The sequence below is a fragment of the Tachyglossus aculeatus genome, chromosome 5 (genome assembly GCF_015852505.1).
Source record: "Tachyglossus aculeatus isolate mTacAcu1 chromosome 5, mTacAcu1.pri, whole genome shotgun sequence".
NCBI classification, from domain to species: Eukaryota; Metazoa; Chordata; class Mammalia; order Monotremata; family Tachyglossidae; genus Tachyglossus; species Tachyglossus aculeatus.
Window position 1 is genome coordinate 1,311,090 of NC_052070.1, and position 22,266 is coordinate 1,333,355.

The 22,266-nt window shown below is 48.4% G+C and overlaps 1 protein-coding gene and 1 long non-coding RNA gene across 7 annotated transcripts in view; both read right to left on the minus strand.

The window, feature by feature from the left end:
• EBF2 (EBF transcription factor 2) overlaps positions 1 to 22,266 on the minus strand; it is a 213,828-nt gene that overhangs the window by 133,507 nt on the left and 58,055 nt on the right. The gene's annotated exons all lie outside the window — the stretch shown is intronic.
• On the minus strand, positions 8,020 to 8,842 carry LOC119928330. The gene is made up of 2 exons (XR_005451071.1): positions 8,561 to 8,842; positions 8,020 to 8,225 (listed from the first exon to the last, which is right to left on the minus strand). It is a non-coding gene; the product is annotated as an uncharacterized LOC119928330 (long non-coding RNA).

Here is a 22,266-nt window from a genome sequence, read left to right on the forward strand (position 1 = left end):
GAAACACTTTAATGTCCCACGTTAGTAGGCCGGGAGAAGGCGCCCCTTCAAGCAATGAGGAGGGTAGGCAGTCCAAGCAGTAGGGAAGCAGCAGGGCCTACTGGAAAGAGCACAGGCCTTGGAGTCAGAGGACCTGGGTTCTAATTCCATCCAGCTCCACTACTTGCCTGCTGTGTGACCTTGGGTAAATCACTTCGCTTCTCTGGGCCTCAGTTTCCTCACCTGTAAATTGAGGACTATATACCTGTTGCCCCTCCTAGTTAGACTGTGAGTCCCATCTAGGACAGGAACTATGTCCAACCTGATTATCTTGTATCTTCCCCGGTGCTTAACACTGAGCTAGGTACAGAGTAAGCACTTCAACAAATATCACAATTATTATTTAATGCTGCCCTCTCAGACCTACAGCCCTGAAGATCCCAAACCACTTTTGAGGACAATGACCACTTATATTCTCCTGAAACTGAGACAGTAGTGGGGTAGTGGGCCAAGTCATCATCAGTGATGGTGGCCTGGGCTTCCCCATCCCATGTCTACTCACTCTACTGTACTCCTCCAAGTGCTCAACACAATGCTCTGCATTCAGGAGATGCTCAGTACATACTGTCAGCTGGCTGACAGCCAGCAGGAGGCTGGTTGGGGCATCTCTGGTCTGGGCAGTCTCCAGCCAAATTGGTGCATTTAAACCTGGTGTTTTGTTTGATAGTTTTTTTTAGGAAGTTTCTTAAGCATACTGTTTGCCCAGAGGGCCTACAGAGTGCAAAGGGAATGAGGTGCAATTAGGCAGTCTGAAACCCATTTGGTATTTACCTATGGGACCAAAGCAGAGCCCTGGGTGCCCACGGGTCTCCCGGGTAAACATGAGCTCAAGCCGAATTGTTTTTAAATAAGCAAACAATGAAAAACCTGCTTATGGAATTTTCCCCCAAAATATTGATTTCACCCTTTTGGTCCTTTTATTCCCCACTCCAAGTGGCAAATGATACAGTGCTCTGCACACAGTAAGAGCTCAATAAATACAATTGAATGAATGAAATTATTTAGGAAAATTCAGCTCCTTCGGCACAGGACAGAATGGGAGGAATGGCCCACAGTCTCTCCTCCTCTGTGTCAGGGCTAGGAACAGCTCTCCTTGTCTGCTTCAGGGATAGGAATGGCTCTCCGAGTCCGTGTCAGACCTAGGAATTGCTCTTCCAGCCTGTATCACAGCTGCAACACACAAAGCTTCCACTCCCACCCTTTGAGGGGAAAACGGCAGGGGCAGGAGAGTCAAAATCTCCCCTCCAGGCAACATCTGCTGTCAATCACTGGGGAGCTGTCTCTGAAGAACCCAGAGTCCTTCGGGAAACAAGTTTTAATTTTTCAAAAAAAAAAACCACCAAAAAAAATTGCAGTTTGCTCTGAATCACCCAAGAAAAATATCCAAGTTCCCACCCTCGATGTTTCTGCCTCTTTTTCCGTTAAAACTAGGACAGGCCTGGCCCCTTTTACCTGGGCATTTTATGTGGTTCTGCTTCCTTTCAGCAGCAAAATTGGTGATTTGAGAGAGCTACCTCTGCAGCTCCGGACCTGAAATCATGTGCCTGACAGATATTCCCCAAACACCAGCAGCCCCTCTGCAATCAGCACCGCCCTGGCTCACAGTCTCCAGAAAATAAGAGTTTGGAATGTATGGAAAGTAATGGATTCTCCAAGCTGAATTTGTCTCAAAGGGAAAATGTGGCCCAAGAAACATTTTCGTTATCAAAACAAGAGCTTCAACCTCAACGATTCAAGTTTCGGCTAATCACTCATTTGGGCGGATTTGAGTCTGATTCTAGACTCAGAGGAAATAAGTCGTTTTACCTCGACTTATCTGATCCTCTCACATAGCTTCAGAGGAATTAAACACTTACTGCTCAGTGATTAGGATTTGCAAGCAGCCTGTTTTCCCAGGGCACAAAACTCACACACAAAACCTCATCACACCCTCCAAACATGGACACAACTACTGTAGGAAACAGGAAAGCGCGCATTAGAAAAATGACAGAGCCTCTTGTAGTGTTCGTACCACGATGCAGTTTTCTGAGAACTGCATTTTTCTGACATCTTATGCCTAGTGAGGTCCATAGAGACTTCCCATTTTCCACACTCAGCACTTTGAGGGTCAAAGGGGTCACGGTACCAGAATTCCCAATAGATCCCTGATAGTTCATCCAGAACAATCAAGCGGCCAGCTGCTCCTCCCCTCTCGTTACGAAGCTAACACTGTTTTTGAGAATAAACCACTGCTTCTCTTTGATGGCAAGGAAAAGCAAAAAGATCATTAATTAGAGCAATTACACCATTCAAATTAGTCTGCACCGAGATCCTGATTCCACCTTCCTCTCGATCATGTATCTTGATACAGGGGGAGAAAGTTTGCTGATTTCATTTTTACCTTCCCCCCTTAGAGCCACTGAACCACAAATCACAGTCTCCATTTAGCTCAGCAGGCTCCAAATGTAGCTAGGAAAGGGAATTGAGAGAAACCAAGTTGAAGACTCCAGCAGCTGAGTTTATTTGAAACTGAAAGAGCTCTGAACTTACTGGTGAGACACAGTTTGCAGTGAGGCAGAAAACTTCCAAATGTGCAGTAGCAGAAGAGCTAGACTGGGCAAATGGTGAGGGGAATGCCCCCTCCCCTCTTTGTCAGTGCCTCACAGAGCTCCAAAATGACCACCCTCGTTCTCCCTCCCCATTAGACTGAGTCCCACATGGGACAGGAACTGGGTCCGACCTGCCTGTCTCGCATCTACCGTGGTGCTTAGTACAGTGCTTGACACACAATAGGCACTTAACACATACCACAGTTATTATTATTATTACACCCTTGTGGTCATATTGGCTCAGGACCATGTATTGATGATGACGATGATGGCATTTATTAAGTGCTTACTATGTGCAAAGCACTGTTCTAAGTGCTGGGGAGGTTACAAGGCGATCAGGTTGTCCCACGGGGGGCTCACAGTCTTAATCCCCATTTTACAGATGAGGTCACTGAGGCACAGAGAAGTTAAGTGACTTGCCCAAAATCACACAGCTGACAGTTGGCGGAGCCGGGATTTGAACCCCTGACCTCTGACTCCAAAGCCCGGGTTCTTTCCACTGAGCCACGCTGCTTCTTCTGTGAAATGGGATTGTGTCCACCACCCAGCCTCATGCTCAGAGCGGGAAAATGGGAGCAGTTGATGAGAAGCGGCTAAGTGACAGCTTCACAGATGAGCTCTCTCTCTATGCTGGTTGTTTTCATTTTGGAAAAAAAATTTGCATTTCACAAATAGGAATATGTTTGAGAACAACAATTGTGCGTGTTTACAGTCCCTACTTGCTAAAAATAAGATGCCTTAAGCTCAAAGAGAAAATGTATTCCTATAAAAATGAAATTCTCCTCCATATATGAGTCTTATTTTTAGATGTGAAGAATTGGCATGATGCAGAGAATGATGGGGGGAGGAAGGTTACTAGGGAAAAGATTCAGGCCTGCACAGAATTATGTCCAAGCAGTGCTGGTCATGGCTAGAGAAGAGCACAGAGCCTGCGTAGCTGCCTACAGAAAGTTAAAAATGACAATGCAGAGGACGAACAGCTGTGGTTAAAACTTGATGCTGCAGCCCTAATCTTTATGAGTTTCTTAGATAGGATTCAAACCAACATCAAAATCTGTCGAAGAGTGGAAAGAAATGGAGTTCGATTTGTTTTGGTTTACAGTTACAGGTTTCAGGAACTTTTAAAAGGTTGCACCAGATGTAACTAAACTTGGTGGTATCAGGATCTTTGAAAAATGAATTTTAAAAGCTTCATGCTTAAATAGGATGTGGTGAAAAATTGCTTGATTATTATTGAACCTAGCTCTTAAAACACCACATGCAACCCTTTTTCCATGTTCTTCTTTCCCCACATTAGAATCAAAATCCTATCCCTTCGCCAATTTGGCAATCCATTCCACAGATGACTGGCCGATGCTATGCAAGGGCTAAGCTTTCTAACTTCCAGAATATTTTGTGTCTCCCCCCACCCCCACCACCCCCGCTCACTACAAAACCTGAACTTCTCTTCCCCTACATTAGAAGTGCTCATAATGTTCTGGGCAGAACCTTAGGAAAATGACATAAAGTGCCAGTGCGCTGCCAAAATAGAATATATTTCATTCGAAGACTAGTAATATTTGGAAACACTTTCCTGTATTTCTCCCTCACTTGTTTGCTAATCTGATCCATTTTCCAGGGTTGGGAATGTTCGAGCACTGGGTTTTCTAAAGAGAGTTCAAGGTTCCCAGGAATCAATCTATGGTATTTATTGAGCCTTGTTGTGTGCAGAGCCCTGTTCTAAGCACTTGAGAGAATACAATACAGCATAGCTGGTAGACCAGTTCCCTGCCCACGATGAGCTTCCAGATCCACTGCCTTCTCTGGGCACTCATTCCTTAACTGAGGGTACATTTAGGCCCTAGGAGCAGAGATGCACTTATGTGTAAGAGGGGGTGGGAAGGAGCGGGGTGTTCATATGTGTGTGTGTGTGTGTGTGTGTGTGTGTGTGCGCATGCACGCACACTCATATGTGCACTTGTGTATTTGTGCACTAGATCCGAGCTGGTCCTCTCCCTGTAAGTAAGAACTCCAGGTGACTTGCCAAACAGAATCAAATGGCAGTGGGTTTAAACTTTGCCACTTCGGGGTTAATGTGAACAGCTTGTCAACATCAGATTGTTTAGACATTAAGAGGAGTGCACTGGGTGCCTCCTTGAAAACCTCATGTTAACTGGAGTTGCAGCTTCAAGCGAAGTTACCCAGCGGTAAGTGATTCCACATGAGCCGTGGTGACAGGCTTCAGTCTCAGGGTACTTATTCATTTTCACATTAAAATCTCATGTTCCCAGGTCTGGGCTGTTATCTGCCCGAGATCTGATTAGGGAATACCGAAAGGAGGCACTTCCAAACTCAGAGCAGAACCAGAGGATCCAGCCCTGGTAACTGACTGACAGCAGCCTGGGTTCTGGGAGGAAGGGGTCAGCTTGCCCCGGGGGGGTGGGGGGGGGGTGAGTGGGAAGGAGGGAAAGAGGGGCGCCCCAAAGCCTCCAAACCCTTCTCTGGGGACCGATCACAGGTGAAGGGGTCACGGTGGGCACTGACACTGGGAGAATTTCCACACCTTCTGGTAGAAACCCCAAGTCTGGTGAGCATAGTACCGCCAGTCCCTCTGGACAATGTCCATTCCCATCCCCGGGGATCTAGAGGAAAGGCTGTTGCTTCTAGCTGTGGCCACTGGTTAATGCTCTCGAGTCGGGGTTGGGGGGAGTCGGGGGAGACTAGACTGGGGGCCAGAGGGAGGGGGGGGGAGGGCAGGGGGCTGGACAGGAGCAGTAAATATCATTTCTCCAATCCCACGGTACCCTTGCTGGCCACTGTGGCAGTGGGGTGGTATTCCAAACCCGAGGCTTTCAGTCCTCAGGCTGCAGATGGCTTTTGCTGTAGCTTCTGGCCTGGCTTGGGTTTAAACTGCAGGTTTCCTGTCCCAGAGGCCAAGACAGAGTGGGGACTGGGGTTTAGCAGGGGCTGCACCCATGAGGAACTTTACCTCCATGAGGTTAGCAGAGCATCGATCGCTTTCCATCGATCAGCTCCGGGGGGTTTTTTTACTGTCACTTTTTCAAAATCACTCCTTGTCACTTTGAAGAGGCTGCTAACGCACTGAGAACCTCCAGCTGATAGGCTCTGGTCACAGGCTACTGGGCAGCCTGGTCTCGGCCCCAGCGGCCATCAGAACCACCTGTCACTGAATTCCCATCACACTGGAAGCCAAAGCGAATGTCACCCACCCCACTGGCCCCACCCCCACTGGCTCCCTCCCGCCAGCTTCCCCAAGAGGGAGCGGCAGGGACACTGCCCTTTCAGATGCCAGGAGAAAAATCAACCAGGAGCCAAGCACTACCGGACCGTGGAGAGGAAGGCGAAGCCACGGTTGATACCGCACTGAGGAGGAGGGAGGCCCAGAAGAAGGAAGCAGACATCGTTTGGCAGTGGGCAGGGATTTTACGACTGTTAAATGTCTGCTGCTCTCCCCAAGCAATTAGAGTGCAGTTTCCCTGCAAGATGGCTCTCCGCATCAGAGATGCTCCTTGTTGCTGAAAATAAATCAGCAGTGGAGATACCTTGGGCTTTTACCCCACCATTCCGCACAGGGCGGGGTAGGGGTGGGGGGAGGCCAGGAGGGCAAGGGGGCTGGGAGACAGGGGGGACCAGGACAGGACTGAGGGATGGGAAGAGAAGGGAAGGGACCGGGAAGTCGTGGTCAGAGGAGATGAGGAGAGGGAAGCAGTGAAACTACAGAGGGATACAGACAAGCCCAGGCCGCCTCGGGGTAGGGTGATGCATTCATCCGTGAAAAGCCCTGCAACCTCAGTGCCCTAGGATTGCCTCCATGGCCACGGTCCATGAGCCACCGAGCTGTTGGCTGGTGACCAGGGTAGAGAAGGGCCAAGAGAAAGTGAATTCTCAACTTCAACTGCATTTCTGCAATAAACACCTCACATCTCTCCTTTCCCATCTGTAGGTGGAGCAGGGAAGCAATAGGATGTATAATTAACTCTTAGTGCATGTAAGCTCCTTATGGGCAGGGATCATGTGTAACAAATATGCTGTGTTGTACTTTTGCAAGCATTTAGTATAGTGCTTGGCACATAGTAGGTGCTCAGTAAATTTTATTGATTGATTAGCCCCAGCCAAGTCCAGAAGCAGTGTGGCTCATTGGAAAGAGCACAGGCTTTGGAGTCAGAGGTCATGGGTTCAAATCCCAACTCCGCCAATTATAAGCTGTGTGACTTTGGGCAAGCCACTTAACTTCTCTGTGCCTCAGTTACCTCATCTGTAAAATGGAGATTAAGACTATGAGCCCCACATGGGACAACCTGATCACCTTGTAACCTCCCCAGCACTAAGAACAGTGCTTTGCACACAGTAAGTGCTTAATAAATGCCATTATTATTATTATCTTTGTGCCCGAGGTCGAGGAAAGCTAGTCCAGCTTTGGAATCACTGTGTCAGAGCAAGGGGGAAAGCCCTTGGCAGCCGCCAGTGCCAGCTGGAGCCAGACAGTGCCCACCCGCTGGAGGTTTTCATGCCCTGAGACCGGCACAGTGCCTGTTTTTTTCCTAGGTGCCGGCTGCTAGACCAGGCCTGTGCCCGTGCCCGTGAAGTGCACTGAGCATGCCCTGCAATATTCTGCCCGGGCGCAGCAGGCTGCACAACTAATACAATAAAAGTCCATTTCACTACTCGTGGGAGAAGCTGGGAAAAAGAATGGGCCCTGAGGGACTGATCTGACAAAAAGCCCCAAGACCCACCTCAAGTCAAAGAGAGATGTAGGCCGTCCTGGAAAATATCCCTAACTTCTAAAGTGACCTTTTCTTCTCCGGGGCTAGCTTCTTCCTAAGCATACCACGAACCTGCTCCTAAAGTCACCTTCTCCCCCTATCTGGGCAATTAATTTTTTTTTTTTACAGATGATAGCTTAGGTACGGCCTTCCCTTGAAACTCTCTGATGTTCTCCACTGCTCAAATTAAATCTGAATGGTTCATCTCTTTTTATTATGCAATGGGCCATATGTCCCCAAAATAAAAATCGGACTGAAATCCCCGCCCAGGGAAAGGGCACGAGAGGCCTTTCCTGCCTTATAATGGGGACCCTGTTCAAATCCCACTAAACAATAACACCCACCCATCCACCCCCACCCCACTCCCCTGAAAAATATTCTTCAGGAAGGAAATTGTGGTTAAATCATCTCATAGTTTGGCAAAAACTTCCACCTCTGAAAAACGAAGGGCAAACACAATACTCCGCTCAATGCAGGACTCACACATGCTAATAAAAAGCAGGATTGTATTGCTTTGCACTGCGGCTGTCAAACTCTCTGCAATGAAATACAGATTCTGACTCTCCTGTCCCCTGAGTCCCACCCCCACAGACCACCAAAAAGGAGGAACCACAACAACTAGGCGTGTCGACTCTCGCCGCTTTCCCAGAGCAAAGCTTGTTTATTGCTTTGTTCCAATTTTCTTTTCCTTGGTGCCCAGGAATCGCTTTTCATGAATAAAGTTTCCATTGTTGCCATAAATGCGTATCTCGAGCTGTAGGGTGGGCTTTTCTCCCTCCGTAAAGAGACCGGATAACTTGATCTAGCCCAGGCGTTACACCGACTGCTAACACGTCTTTAAGGAAAAAAATAAAAAATAAAAAAGAACGCCAAACCAAGAAAGGGAAAATATTAGCATTTCCCCCGATCCCCTCCTGGCCTCCAATGCCCCTCCTCCACCATCAAAAATTCATAAAGGGGATCAGCATTCTTTACAAAATGGATCCCAGTGGCACCATAGACCTTGTTGGAGAGAGAGGCAATAAATATCAAATTATACACCTCATGGGAAGAAAGGACCGAGGACTCAGCTTCAGGCCCTGGACCCGATCCCTGGGGAGGCTGTCTCCAGACTCAAGGTCCAGCACAGCGAGGAAATGGGTCAAGTGTGTCAATTTCTAGACTACTGACCTTTGACCTGTTTAATGACATCGGGAGTCCACCTTCCGAATGCTGGGTCACATACCACAGGAAGGCCGAGGCGGGGTAGGGGGGATGGGGGGAGGAGGGAGGAGGAGAACGGGAGGGAAGAGAAGGTTGAGGAGAAGGGAGAGGAAGTGGAAGAGATGGGTTGGAGCAGTGTGCTAAGTAAATGGACCTGAGTTTCTCTTTCCACCATGAAACCCGACTGTCATTGTGGCCGGCCTGGGGACCAGACCAGTGACGGAGCCCGGGCTCTGTGGCCCACATCCTGAGTGGCCCGGCCCAACTAGTTGGCTCATTGTTGCCTAGCAACCGCCTGTGGAACCAGGCCGTCTCCTCTCCCTTCCGGTGGGACCCATCCAGATCCATCCATCCTTTGGCTGACGGGACGCTTGTAACAAGGTTCCTTGGGCCTCCCCATCTGACAGAGCACTTGGAGGGAGAACTGTGTGGAGTGGAATGGGCTGTGCTTTGGAACAAGCCCTCTGCAGATCCCCCTCCCATGGGGAGCAAGCTCCAAGGACCTCCAATCCCCTCATATCATTTAGCAAGTTGACCCAATTAGAGTTTCCTCCTCTTTCTCCTGGTCTCGGGCACCTGGGCTTGAAATGGTGTTTGCGCCAAGAAGGCAGCTGTTGCTCTCCCTTCTAAACCTCCAGGTTCTTCTCTCATGTCTGCCAGCCTCGGTCCTCGGGGAGCCTCTCTAGAACCCAGAGCTTAGAACAGTGCCCAGCTCTTAGAACAGTGCTTTGCACATAGTAAGTGCTTAATAAGTGGCATTAAAAAAAAAAACGCAGGCAGGGCAGCAGAGGGCCCCAAGCGAGTCAGCCCGGAATGGGGAAGCAGGCGCAGAGGCACCGATGCTTGAGTTGGGGGTGGGGGGGGGGTGGACAGCTGCTTACGGTTGCTTCTGGGGCTGAGGATCCTGTCAGCAGGGCTCCCCCACTGCCGAGTCCCTCTGCCCCCAGCTCCCAGACATTGCCTGGCTTCCTTGTCCCTCCTCTAGAGGAAGCCCCAGGCCTGAAATTCTGGGCCCGGGAGAGGTCGTGTCCAGAGGCAGCAAGGGCCAGCCAGGTCCGTTGGGGGCCAGGGGTCAGCCTCCTGGAGGCAGGGGGTCTCGGGGCTCAAGGTCACCAAGTAAGTTGAGTCCCCACCCCTCCTGCTCCCCCAAATTCCCTCTGTCCTTCCAAGCCTCCCATCTGTATCCTGAGCCCACCCTCCCTCCGACATTTCTTTCTCCTTCCTCCAGAGAAGTCAGTTCTCATGTTGAAGAGCAGCTATTTCTCATGAATGACTGCAAGCTCTTTGGGGTTCCCTGTGGAGTGGGTGCAGGCCTTAGCAGCACCGTAAAAGCTGATGAGCTGAGTGAGAGTCATCCCTCTGGAACTCTAGGAAAAGGTGCTTTCTCCCTTTCCAGAACAATGGGACCCTGTTTCAAAATTCATCTGTAACACTATTAACAGACACGATAATTATTTTCATCATTATTATTATTTCAGTAATCCCAGCTTGATCTTTTGAATGACACTTTAAAAATAAACATGGGAAACAGTTACTCTGGTTAACAGATGCTCCCCCTGCACTAGTCAGTGGCTTGGGTAGATTAAATAGTTCATGTTGCAGGCAGGGTACATGCCTGCTTATTCTGTTGTATTGCACTCTTCCAACTGTTTAGTACAGTGCTCAGCACATAGTAAGCACTCAAAAATCACCATTTATTGATTGACTGATTAACTCCACAAATGATTCCTGCATTCAGGAGTTTGCAGGCGGTGTGGTTAAGTGTAAATCCTCCATTCTAGAACTCGTGCCTTGGGCTGACCTTGAGTTTCAAACTGTTATTAATATCTGTATGGGTATTTTACAACCCAGTGCAAAGCACTGCCTCAAGAAAAGCTGTATAAATTAATGTCAGATTTATACCTAGCCACATTAACCAGGTAATTGACAGATTATGCAAACAATGTAAAAATCCGGGTTTGCCAATGATGACAAGCAAACATGCCTCTAAGCCCTGTGTAAATCAGTGAAGCGTGTGAATGTGTGATGCATCCGATGAAGATTACCCAGGGTCTCTTCATGTCTACATCCTAGAGCCACTGCAGGCTTCTCTGAGTGGGCTCCTACTTGTGCTCCTGCACGTGCTCCTCCATGTCCTCCTATGTGTGCTCCCTGTATGTGCTCCCACGTACGCTATCTGCATATGCTCCCCATGTGTGTTCCCACCCGGGGTCCGGGTAAGTGTCCCTGTGTGTGTGCCTAGACTTGTGCTCCTGGAGGGTGCTCCTGCTCAGACTCCTGCAGGGCTCCCCACGTGAGGTTTTCTGCTGACTGGGAGAGGAAAGGGCTGCAAAGTGTAAGCTCTGCAACCCTCCTTGGCAGAGGATTTTCTCTGGGAACTTGGCTCCCTGGCTGTTGTGCCTCAAACCAAAGAAACTCCTCACTGAACCCTCACCCGCAACCTAAAAGGCTCTGTTCCATTCTGAGCAAGCCAAGCCCTGCCAGTCCTGTGTCCTGGGGTTGCACGGAGGAGAAACCAAGCCCTCTGTAAGAAGGCGCAGCGATAGTCACAGAGGGGAAGACGTGAATCGAGCTGGGAAGAAGAACTTGGCGTGGATTCGGGCAGTTGCTATCAATTTGGGAAAGACAGCTGCTTAACTCTGTATTGTAGGCCCACAAACCCCCATTTAACACTTTGAATTTACATCAAAATCCACCAGGAGCCCTTCCCAGCCCTACCTCCCACTTGGACAACTTCGCTTCTTTAAATTGGCTTGGACTTTGGTGGACAGAACCCACTGCGGACACTCGCAATCACTGGGTGAAATGTATAGGACCTCGGCCTGATTCTCCATGTGGGAAATACGCCCAAAATGACACCACATTCCACAGGAAAGCATTAACTGGAGAGATCAATGGACAATTTTCTTTGAAATGCATTTGGAAAGACATGAGAGGGGACTTCTCTGAGGTGGGAACATCCGGAGGCGGGGAAAAGAGGCCCATCTACACACAGGAGCTAGGGTTTTTTTAAATGGTATTTGTTAAGCACTTACTATGTGTCAAACACTGTTCTAAGTAAGCACTGCAGTAGGTAGGTACGAGTTAATTAGGTCAGATACTATACTTGTCCCACTTGGGGCTCACATCTAAATGGGAGGGAGAACGGGTATTTAATCCCCATTTTACAGTTGAGAAACTGCATCTTAAAGAAGTTAAGTGACTTGTCCAAGGTCACACAGCAAGCAATTGGCCAAACCAGGATTAGAATCCAGGTCCTCAGACCCCCAGGCCCATGCTCTTCCCTTTAGGCCATGCTGCTTCCCAGGGATCCCAGGGGGATGTGGATAGTACCGTGGTCAATCAATCAGTGAATCAATCAGTAGTATTTATTGAGCACTTACTGGGGGCAGAGCACTGAACTAAGTGCTAGGGTAGCTACAAGGTAGTTAGGATGGACACAGTCCCTGTTCCACATGGGCTCACATTTTACAGATTTACAGATGAGGGAACTGAGGCACAGAAAAGTGATATGACTTGCCCAAGGTCATACAACATTTAAGCGGTGGTGTCAGGATTATAATTTAGATCCTCTAATTCCCAGACCCATGCTCTTTCACATAGGCTACACTACTTCCCAACCACAAAGTTGGTTCTAGAGGAACATACACAGCACTGTGGTCCTAGAGGAACGTATTGTTAAGCACCTACTATATGCCAAGCACTCTTCTAAGCACTGGAGTAGATACAAGGTAATCAGGTTGGACACAGTCCCTGTCACACATGGGGCTCACAGTCTTAATCCCCATTTTACAGATGGGGCAACTGAGGCATGGAGAAGTGAAGTGACTTGTCCAAGGTCACACAGCAGACAGGTGGCAGTGCCGGGATTAGCACTCCCGTCCTCTGAATCCCAGGCCTGTGCTCGATCCACTAGGCTCCACAGCTTCCCATGCCTGGGGCCCAGTGCCAAGCACTTTCACGGCCCAGACTATGGGCAAGCAGCTGCCATCTAGCAGGGAAAACCCCTCCCATTACAGGGTAGTGAGATCAGTGGGACATGACCCACTGGCTGCTCACTAGGCATGGGCGCTCGTATCTCATTTTTAAAAAGTTTGCACCTCATATATATTTCAGGAACTCCAGCAATGGACAAAATTGAAGATTCTCCCCTGACTCAGACTTAGCAAATGGATCCACTTCCCGTTGACTCTGAGGGAACTCAATTCTAGAAACAGCGTGGCTTAGTGGGAAGAGCACAGGCTTGAGAGTCACAGGATGTGGGTTCTAATCCCGGCTCCACAACTTTTCTGCTGTGTGATCTTGGGCAAACCACTTAACCTCTCTGTGCCTCAGTGACTTCATCTGTAAAATGGGGGTTAAGACTATGAACGCCATGTGGGGTTACCTTGTATCTACCCCAGCATTTAAAATAGTGCTTGGCACATTGTAAGCGCTTAACAAATACTGTAATTCTTATGTGTGGGATGTGTTCATCTGCATGTGTATGTGTGCATGGGGGGCAGCAGGGGGGGGTTTCCAAGGACTCCCATAGATGACTAGCTGTTGCCCCCTCTTCCCGTTCCATACCTCCATTTGACCAATTATTCAAAAGCTGGCTAGAAAGAGTCTTTATGCTTGGTGTGTGGGAGGGGTTGGGGAGAGAATGGGGAGGGAAGGAGGCAGTCCAAAGTCACTCCTCTGGGGCAAACAGTAATCCCGGCTTGGACAACATCAGGAGATGAAAGATCAGACCAGTCATTAGCAGTAGGTCCTTAGGGCAGTGCCCTGGCCCGTCTCCACCTCCTACACAATGGTCTCCCTACAAACATTCTTGCTGTCCCAAAGGACACACGTGATGCTCTCCCTCTATCCCTCTTCCTCTTTCTCTCTCTCTCTCTCTCTCATGCACGCACACTCACATACACACACCCATTGAAAACAAGCCAAGAGTGAGTAGGTTCAGAAGTACACACACATAACCACAGGCATGTTAGAAACTGTGCAACGGCCATAGAAGAAATGCTTTCTCTATTCAAACCCCAAACTAAAATCTTGTGTGAACATATAGCATGCAGATCAATAGGCCCATTTAGGTCCATATAGGACTTGGGTCCAAAAGTCCATATAGGTTTTTGTAAAATATCCAGATCCCGAGACCCTCAGTGGCCCTGGATGGACTCTTATTACATGATCCAGAGACCATATAATGACAGCTAGAAAGGGGAGCGCCCAGAGAACTCACACTGGGTGCAAAGACAATGAGCCTTGCACAGCATCAGGTTCATTCACATACATTTTCTCATGCCAGGACGTCTAGAGACCTGACCCACGGAGAGACCAGCCAGGAGCGAATGGTGGGAGGGGTGTATGTGTGTACATATATTCATATATATTATGTATGTTACATATATGTTATGCAGATGCTGATTGACCAATATGCTTAAGTGTACTGTCATTAGAGCTGAATACACATTTTTTGAAAAAGTCACTTTTTTACTAGTATTAAAGTGCTTACTTATTTGGCACATTGTTACTTATTTATTCATATTAATGTCTGTCTCCCCCTGTAGGCTGTAACCTCATTATGGGCAGGGAATATGTCTGCTAATTCTCTTTTACTCTCCCAAGCTCTGCACATAATAAGCTCTCAATAAATACCATTATTGATTGGTTGATTATGTACCAGGCCCTGTACCAGGTGTTGGAGTAGATACAGCATGGGCACACACTCACACAGCAGATAGAGCATAGGCCTGGAAATCAGAAGGTCTTGAGTTCTAATCCCAGCTCTCCCACTTGTCTGCTATGCGACCTTGGGCAAGTCACTTCACTTCTCAGGGCCTCTACCTCTTCTGTAAAATGGGGATTGAGACTGTGAGTCCCATGTGGGATAGGGATTGCATCCAACCTGATTTTCTTGTACCCTCCCCAGCGCTTAGTACAGTGCCCAGCACATAGTAAGCACTTAACAAATACCTCAATTATTACTATCATTATTATACAAAATAATCAGGTTGGACAGAGTCCAAGTCCACGTCCCTCATGGGGCTCACAGTTTCAATCCCCATTTTACAGATGAGGTAACTGAGGCAGCACAACAGCACACAGCAGGCAAGTGGTGGAGCTGGGATTAAAACCCAGGTCTTCCAACTCTCAGGCTCGTGCTCTTTCCATTAGGTCATGCTACTTCCCATAATGCAACATTATGAACATTATGCAACCGCTTCGCATTGCCAGACAACTGGCTTCCAATTCCCAACAAAGTTCCAGCCGAACATAGAGTGGAAGCACATATCACCGGCAGAGCTGAGTGAGTTAGTCCATTGCCACTAAGCATGCCGGCACGCGCACAAACATACACACAAACACTCAAGCAACCGGATGTATTCGGGTAGAGAAAAAGGCAAAAAGGACCGGGACTGTTGACCTCCAGTCCTGGGCCCCTTTGTGGGGCTCCGGGCTTGGGTTGGGTCTATTTAGGTTGTCCTGTACTCAGTGGATGCTTCTTCCATTAGCAAAAAAAGCATTTTTCGATCAACGTGCAGGGGAGTATTTAATCAGAGTGGAAAGTCAAAGTTAGGAAATTGTGGGTCCCATCCACGCTTTGAAGCACGTGCTGCTGAAATCAAGGAAAATGTTCCCTTTCCCCTGCAGCCCCCTCCTCATCAAGACAGATTCTTCCATCACAGACCTAAAAGAGGGAGTGCTGTTCATCCCACCACAGCAGAAGGCCACACTCAGAACAACCTCAAAACTGGAAACAGCAAATTGACTTAACCCGTATTTTATGAGACACAGCTTAACAACTCTGAGTTTACAAAACTCAGCCAAACAGCATCAGGCTTCAGTATAAACTTTTACTAACTAGCCCACATAGTTCCCATATGCTCAGAGATGGTTTGGGAGCCAACTTGGTACCTTATAATTACAAACACACGTCTTTTGGCTCTTCTGTGTATTCTTCCCAGGCAGAACGGAAATATGTCACTTAAATTAGCACTTGAGAGCAGAGCGGGTGCCAATTTGGGTTTGCACAAATGGAGTAAATAAAGCCATACCGAATGAAAATGGGAAAATAAACTTCTTCAGGCTCCAATGGAAACTGCTTAGTCCTAGCGGAGCTTGGCTAATGGCAGTGAAATGCCCCTCCCCCCAACCCCCCAGCCGAGAACCGGGCTCTTGAATTACGGGGTTTTATCCAAAGATTGGTTTTATCCAAAGATCTGCAGCGTCCTCGCAGAACCATGGGAAAGTAGAAGTGCTTGTAGGGTGGGGTTCACTTGCAAATACCATTTTCATTTTTTACTCCCTTTTCACAATCCTGAGACAGAGGCTTAACTCCCTTCCTTACCCCTTCGGCCCCTCTCCCCCACAGGCCTCCACTCCCCAACCCCTATGACAAATGTGAGGAAGGTGATGGCATTTCTGGGAGGAGCCAACGTGGGCCTAGAAAAGTAAGATGACTTCCCCAGGTAAGCAGCATGGCTTAGAGAAGCAGAATGATGTAGTAGATACAGCATGGGCCTGAAAGTCAGAAGGTCATGGGTCTAATCCCTACTCAGACACATTCGTTCATTCAATCATATTTATTGAGCGCTTACTGTGTGCAGACCACTGTACTAAGCACTTGGGAAGTACAAGTTGGCAACATGTAGAGATGGTCCCTACCCAACAGCGGGCTCACAGTCTAGAAGGGGGAGACAGACAACAAAACAAAACATAGACACATGTCTGCTGTATGACCTTGGGGAGGTCATTTCACTTCTCTTTGCCTCAGTTACCTCATCTGTAAAATGGGGAGTGAGACTGTGAGGCTCACAGAGGACAGGTACTGTATCTAAACCAATTTGCTTATATCCACCCCAGCACTTAATACAATGTTTGGCACATAGTAAGTGCTTAACAAATATTATTATTATTACAGAATAATGACAGGAATATTCAGACCAAGCCCTCTGAGAGATGCTATCTTACTAGCCTTCTTGAGGCGCCCTGGCTGGGCAATCAATCAATCAATCACTCAATCAATCAATCATATTTAATGAGCGCTTACTGTGTGTAAAGCACCATACTAAGCACTTGGGAGAGTACAATACCACAGAGTTTGTAGACAAGTTCCCAGCCCACAGTGAGCTTACTGGTCGCTTCACCCTTGGGGCATTCAGGCTAGAGTTTGAACCTGATTGCATTGTATCTACCCCAGCTCTTAGTACTGTGCTTGGCACACTGTAAGCACTTTACAAATACCACCATTATTATCATCATCATCATTATTAGTCCAGAGGTGAAAGAACAAGGGCCTGGAAGTTAGAAGAACAAGATTCCGACCCTGACTTGGCTCCATGCCTGCTCTGTGTGACTTTGAGCAAATCATGTCACAGATTCCCAGTACTGGGATTTTGATCTTGTGGTACTCTGAGATTTACCAAAAATTACTGTGTGCCAAGCATTATATTAAGCACTGGGGTAGATACAAGAAAAAACAGGTCAGACACTGTCCCTGTTCCACACGGGGTTCCCAGCCTAAGGGAGAGGGATAACAGGTAATGAATCCCCGTTTTAGAGCTGAGGAAACTGAAGCACAGAGAAGTTAAATTACTTGCCCAACATCACACAACAAGCCATGGCAGAACCAAGATTAGAACCCAAATCCCCTGACTCCCCACCCAATGTGTAGAAGTAGTGGTGAGGAACAGGGGGTGAGATGTGTGTGTGTGTGTGTGTGTGTGTGTGTGTCTGTGTGTGTGTGTGTGTGTGAGAGAGAGAGAGAGAAAGAGAGAGAGAGAGAAACAGCATGGCTTAGTGGATACAACATGGTCCTGGAAGTCAGAAGGACATGGGTTCTAATCTTAGTTCTGCCACATGTCTGCTGTGTGACCTTGGGCAAGTCACTTAACTTCTCTGGGCCTCAGTTACCTCATTTGTAAAATGTAGATTAAAAGTGCAAGCGCCATGTGGCTTGCAACTTGTACTTCCCAAGTGCTTAGTACAGTGCTCTGCACATAGTAAGCGCTCAATAAATATGATTGAATGAATAAATGAATGAATGTGGGACAGGGACTGTGTCCAACATGCTTAACTTGTATCTATCCCAGCATTTAGATCAGGGCTTGGTACATAATGCTAAACAAGTATCATAATGATTATTATTATTATTGTTGTGAGATATCAGGTGGTGGAAATGGAAATTGCCCATGCCCACCACAGCTGGGCCTAGTGTTGAGTCTGGAGAATACTACAGTTCCCACACTGCCAAGTTCCCCACTCCCTGCTCTCTCTCACACACACCTCCTATTCCTCACCACTACTTCTTTGCACGACTACCCAGCTGAGCCCTACCTGCCCTACCCTTCCACTTCCCCCATTCAGACTGCAAGCTCCTGAGGACTGGGAGTCTGGATCTAGATCTTGCTTTGATTTTTGTGTGGTGTGTTAGGGGGCAGGGTAGGGTGGAGGATCACTGCAGTGCACACTACAGTGCCTACAGTGCACTGCTGATAGTAGATGCCAAATGGAAACAGGAAACTGCTGCCAGTCAGCGCCCTCCTGGGGGATGCTGGGAGAGGAGGCTGGTGGCTTGGCTCTGGGCAAGCCTGGAAGATTGGCGGGTCAGATGGACACAAGTGTCTCTCTCCCTCCTCGGCCCCTTCTAGGCTCCCCATTAAGTGTTCAGGCTAAACCCTAAAAATGGGAAGGGGGAAGCCCAAAGCTGGGGAGAGCTGAGGGGAGTCCCTCCTAGAAGGTCTGGCATTAACTACAGGACAGCCAGCCCCCAAACCAACTTAGGGATCTGTATTTTATGGGGGTTGTGCTTATCACCTCACCTGGCGCATGCTGGGGGCACACAATTAGGGTCATTTGGGCCGTATCGGCACATGGCAGCTGATCACTTATATAAACTCATTTTGGCGACAGATTATTCATAATCGTCCTGTTTTCTTCCCATTTACTTATGGCACTTTCTGGGTTGTGTTTCAGAGTGTCATTAAATGTCATTTTACAGCTCCCTTGTTGTACGTGTCAGTGTATTACCAGGGCCTAGAGATTTACGGCCTATTTTAAACTCTGATAATGATGTTTAATTTGTTATTGGCTGTGTAAAGGTTAACAAAGAAATAACTCAGATGATCATCTCTGGGATAACCCATTACAAGGGGCCAATTAAGAGGCGTACCTAGCATTACACCCAAGATGGATATCTTGCTATAGGAGTAGCACAGATGAGTTCAGACTCTTCAATACGGGAAATGTCCATCACGGCAACAAGCAGCATTGTAGTTACCCCGATCGGGACCACCGAGTCCCACCGAGAAAGGCTTTTCAAGAAGAGGGAAGAGGCAGGGGGTGAGGGGAAGGGAGAGGCAAGGACAGGGTCTTGGGCCAGCGGGGGAGTTGGAGCCAGTCCTGAGGCTGGCAGAAGAGTGGCGGAGGAATAGGGTCAACTAGAGAGTCTGGGAGAAAAGTCCCGTCAGAGTTCTACCCGAGCAAGACCCAACCTGGAAAAGGCACAGCTCTAAACAATGCAGACCAGAAATCCAAATAGTCTCACAACCAAAGATCAAAACAGGGGAAGCCAAGCCTGGTTACTAAATTGTCTCTAAAATGGAAAATGAAAAATAACCTAGTACAGCAATTACTTCTTGGCTGCCTACGTTTTTCAAAACACCTTTCTGTGGTGAATTTGCCTGGATTTGCAGGGTTTCAGAGGCCATCCTCCTGCCTTCCAAAAAGCTACTGTATCTCTCTCTCTCTCTCCCCCTTCCCCTCTGTCTTTCTCTTTCTATCTCTCAGCCCAGGCTGGCTGCGGGGAAAATTATCCAAGATGATGTCTCTGCCCTGGACCTAGGGCAAAGCTCAGCTGCTGGGAGATCTCACTGGACTGACAGACTTGCTCAGACCTTTCAAACAGCACCCTCAATCTTGTTTTCTTTCTTCCCATCTCTCCCCTCTCTTCCTTCCTCCTTCTCTCCCCTCTCTTCCTTCCTCCTTCTCTCCCATCCTTCTTTTTATTCCATCCTTCCTTTCTAATAATGTCTCCCACCATCCGTTGTCTCCCTTCTCTTCCTCCATTCTCTCCCCACCTCGTTTTCCCATGCCCCATTGTCTTCACATTGCTCCTCTCCCAGTCCCTCTCCCCTTTTAAAGGTTTGCTTTTCTGTCAACTACTCATGCCTTTCCTCTGCCCCTCCATGCCCAGTTCCCACTTCTCACCAAGTCTCCATTCCCTAGACCTCGTTCCTAGTCCCACCTCTCCGATTCTCTTCCCCTCGTGCTCGGACCAAGACCATCACATGCCTGTATCCTGACATTCTCAGCCGACAGAGAAGCTCCACTCTATCAGATGGCTAGCTCTTCTCTCAGCCCGGCTGCTGAGTCCTGCGCTCTGATGGCCTGAGGGCCAGCAGCAGCCGCAGCAGCTGCAACAGCCGCCGCAGCAGCCATAGCAGCTGCAGCAGCTGCACCAGTGCACTCATAAACAATGGGGCTGCCACGGCAGACAATTGCCACCCTGCAAGAAACTCATAAAAGCAGTATGAAAATTGCAGAAATCACTATTTTATTGCACCAGTAAATTTCAAGAGGGCTGAAGTCTCCTAAATGACAGTCAAATAGGAAGTTGGCATGTGGAATCTGAGCTCCCAAATCGTTGGAACCTTGGGGGACTGAGGCTAGACACTGCCTTCTGTTCAGTGTCCCCACTTCCCACTGCCTAGGGAAAGGAGCAAGTTACGATGCAGATGGTTTGCAAACAGGCGCAGTCAGTTTTTGGCTGGCCTCGGTGACAAGGCAGCGCAAAGCTCCCAGCATGGTCACCCGGGGCTGACTGACTCCACATCGGCAGCCTGGGGGTGGTGCCGGGCCAGAAGTTGAGTGGACCCTGGGAGATGGGGATGCTTCCTGCCCTCTGGAAGCTTTCCACCTTAAATGGACCCCAGCAGGGCAGAGCAATAGAATCCAGCCAAACAGGTCACTGTACAAATCCTGGCAAGGAAGCCCAAACAACAAAGAAAACCCCTTCTGTGGTGGGTCTAGTAGAGACTTCTGCCACTGCCCTGCTGGGTGACCTTGGGCAACTCACTTAGCCTCTCTGGGCCATCTGTAAAATGGGGATAAGATTCATTCAATTGTATATTTTGAGTACTTACTATGTGCAGGGCACTGTACTAAGCGCTTGGGAGAGTACTATACAGCAATAAACAGACACATTCCCACCCACAGCGTGCTTACAGTCTTGGGGAAAGGGGGGAGTTCTTTGAACCCCTTGTGCGGTGGGGACTCTGTTTGTTCTGATATCCTTGTGACTACCCCAGTGTTTAGCACATCGTAATAATAATAATAATGATAATAATGGCATTTATTAAGCGCTTACTATGTGCAAAGCACTGTTCTAAGCACTGGGGGAGGTTACAAGGTGATCAGGTTGTCCCGAGGGGCTCACAGTCTTAATCCCCATTTTACAGATGAGTTAACTGAGGCCCAGAGAAGTTAAGTGACTTGCCCAAAGTCATACAGCTGACAAGTGGCAAAGCTGGGATTTGAACCCCTGACCTCCGACTCCAAAGCCCGTGCTCTTTCCATTGAGCCACGCACTTAATAAATGCCAGTGCCATAATTATGAGGAGGCCTGGAAGTTGCTGTGGTTTAGAGAAACAGGAACTGCACATTTGTGATCAGGAAACATTTTTATGTTCGTGAGAAGATTCTAGAACATGTTAAAAGTCAGAATTGTAATTAGATTATTATTCCCAGCATGACCTAGTGGGAAAAGCCTGGGACTGAGAGTCAGAGGACCAGGATTCTAATCTCGCTCCTCTATCTGCTATGTGACCTTGGGCAAGTCACTTAACTTCTCTGAGCTTTACTTTCCTCACCTATAAATAAGATTCAATACCTGTTCTTCCTCCTACTTAGACCCTGAGCTCCACGTGGGCCAGGGACTGTATGCGTGACATGATTCCCTTGTATCTACCCCTGTGTTTAGAACGGTGCTTGGTACATTGCAAGTCCTGAGCAAATACTAGAATCATTATGATTATGATTATACCTGACCCTGGGGCTCTCTGAACTGCAGAAAAGTGAGTGGTCAGTGCCAACCCCTATGGGCCCAGTGGGCCTCCACTGCCCAGGAGTGCAGCCTCGCCTGCCCATGGAAGCCCCAGAGTGATGTGGACGTGTCTTCATGGTTGCCTTGGCCCCCTGAGCCTAGACATCCCAGCCCAACTCCTGATCCTAGCCAGGACCACTGTTCTCAGGAACAATGGCATGGGTGCTGGACAGTGGCCATTCACGCCTTGGTCATTTATGCCTCCCAGCATCCCCAGCTGAAGGGCCTAGGGCTCTGCTGGGTTCTGACCCTGCATCCCTCATTCCAACTCAGAATGGATCAGGTCCCAGACTTTCATATAGTTCTGTACCCTGCTTCCGAGCACAAGCTCTCTCGCCCTGCTACATCGCCACAGCACTTGGGGCTGCACCCCTTAAGCACTTTGAATTTTCCCTCACCCCCAGCCCAAAAGCACTTAAGTCCATATCCTTATACACTGCTGCTTCCTTTAACTATAATTTATAATAATGTTCATCTCCCCAACTAGTCAGTAAGCTCCTGGTGAGCAGGGATCACATCTACTGACTCTGTTATACTTCTCCAAAGGCTTAGTATTCTGCCCTGCACCCAGTAAGCTCTCAAAAAA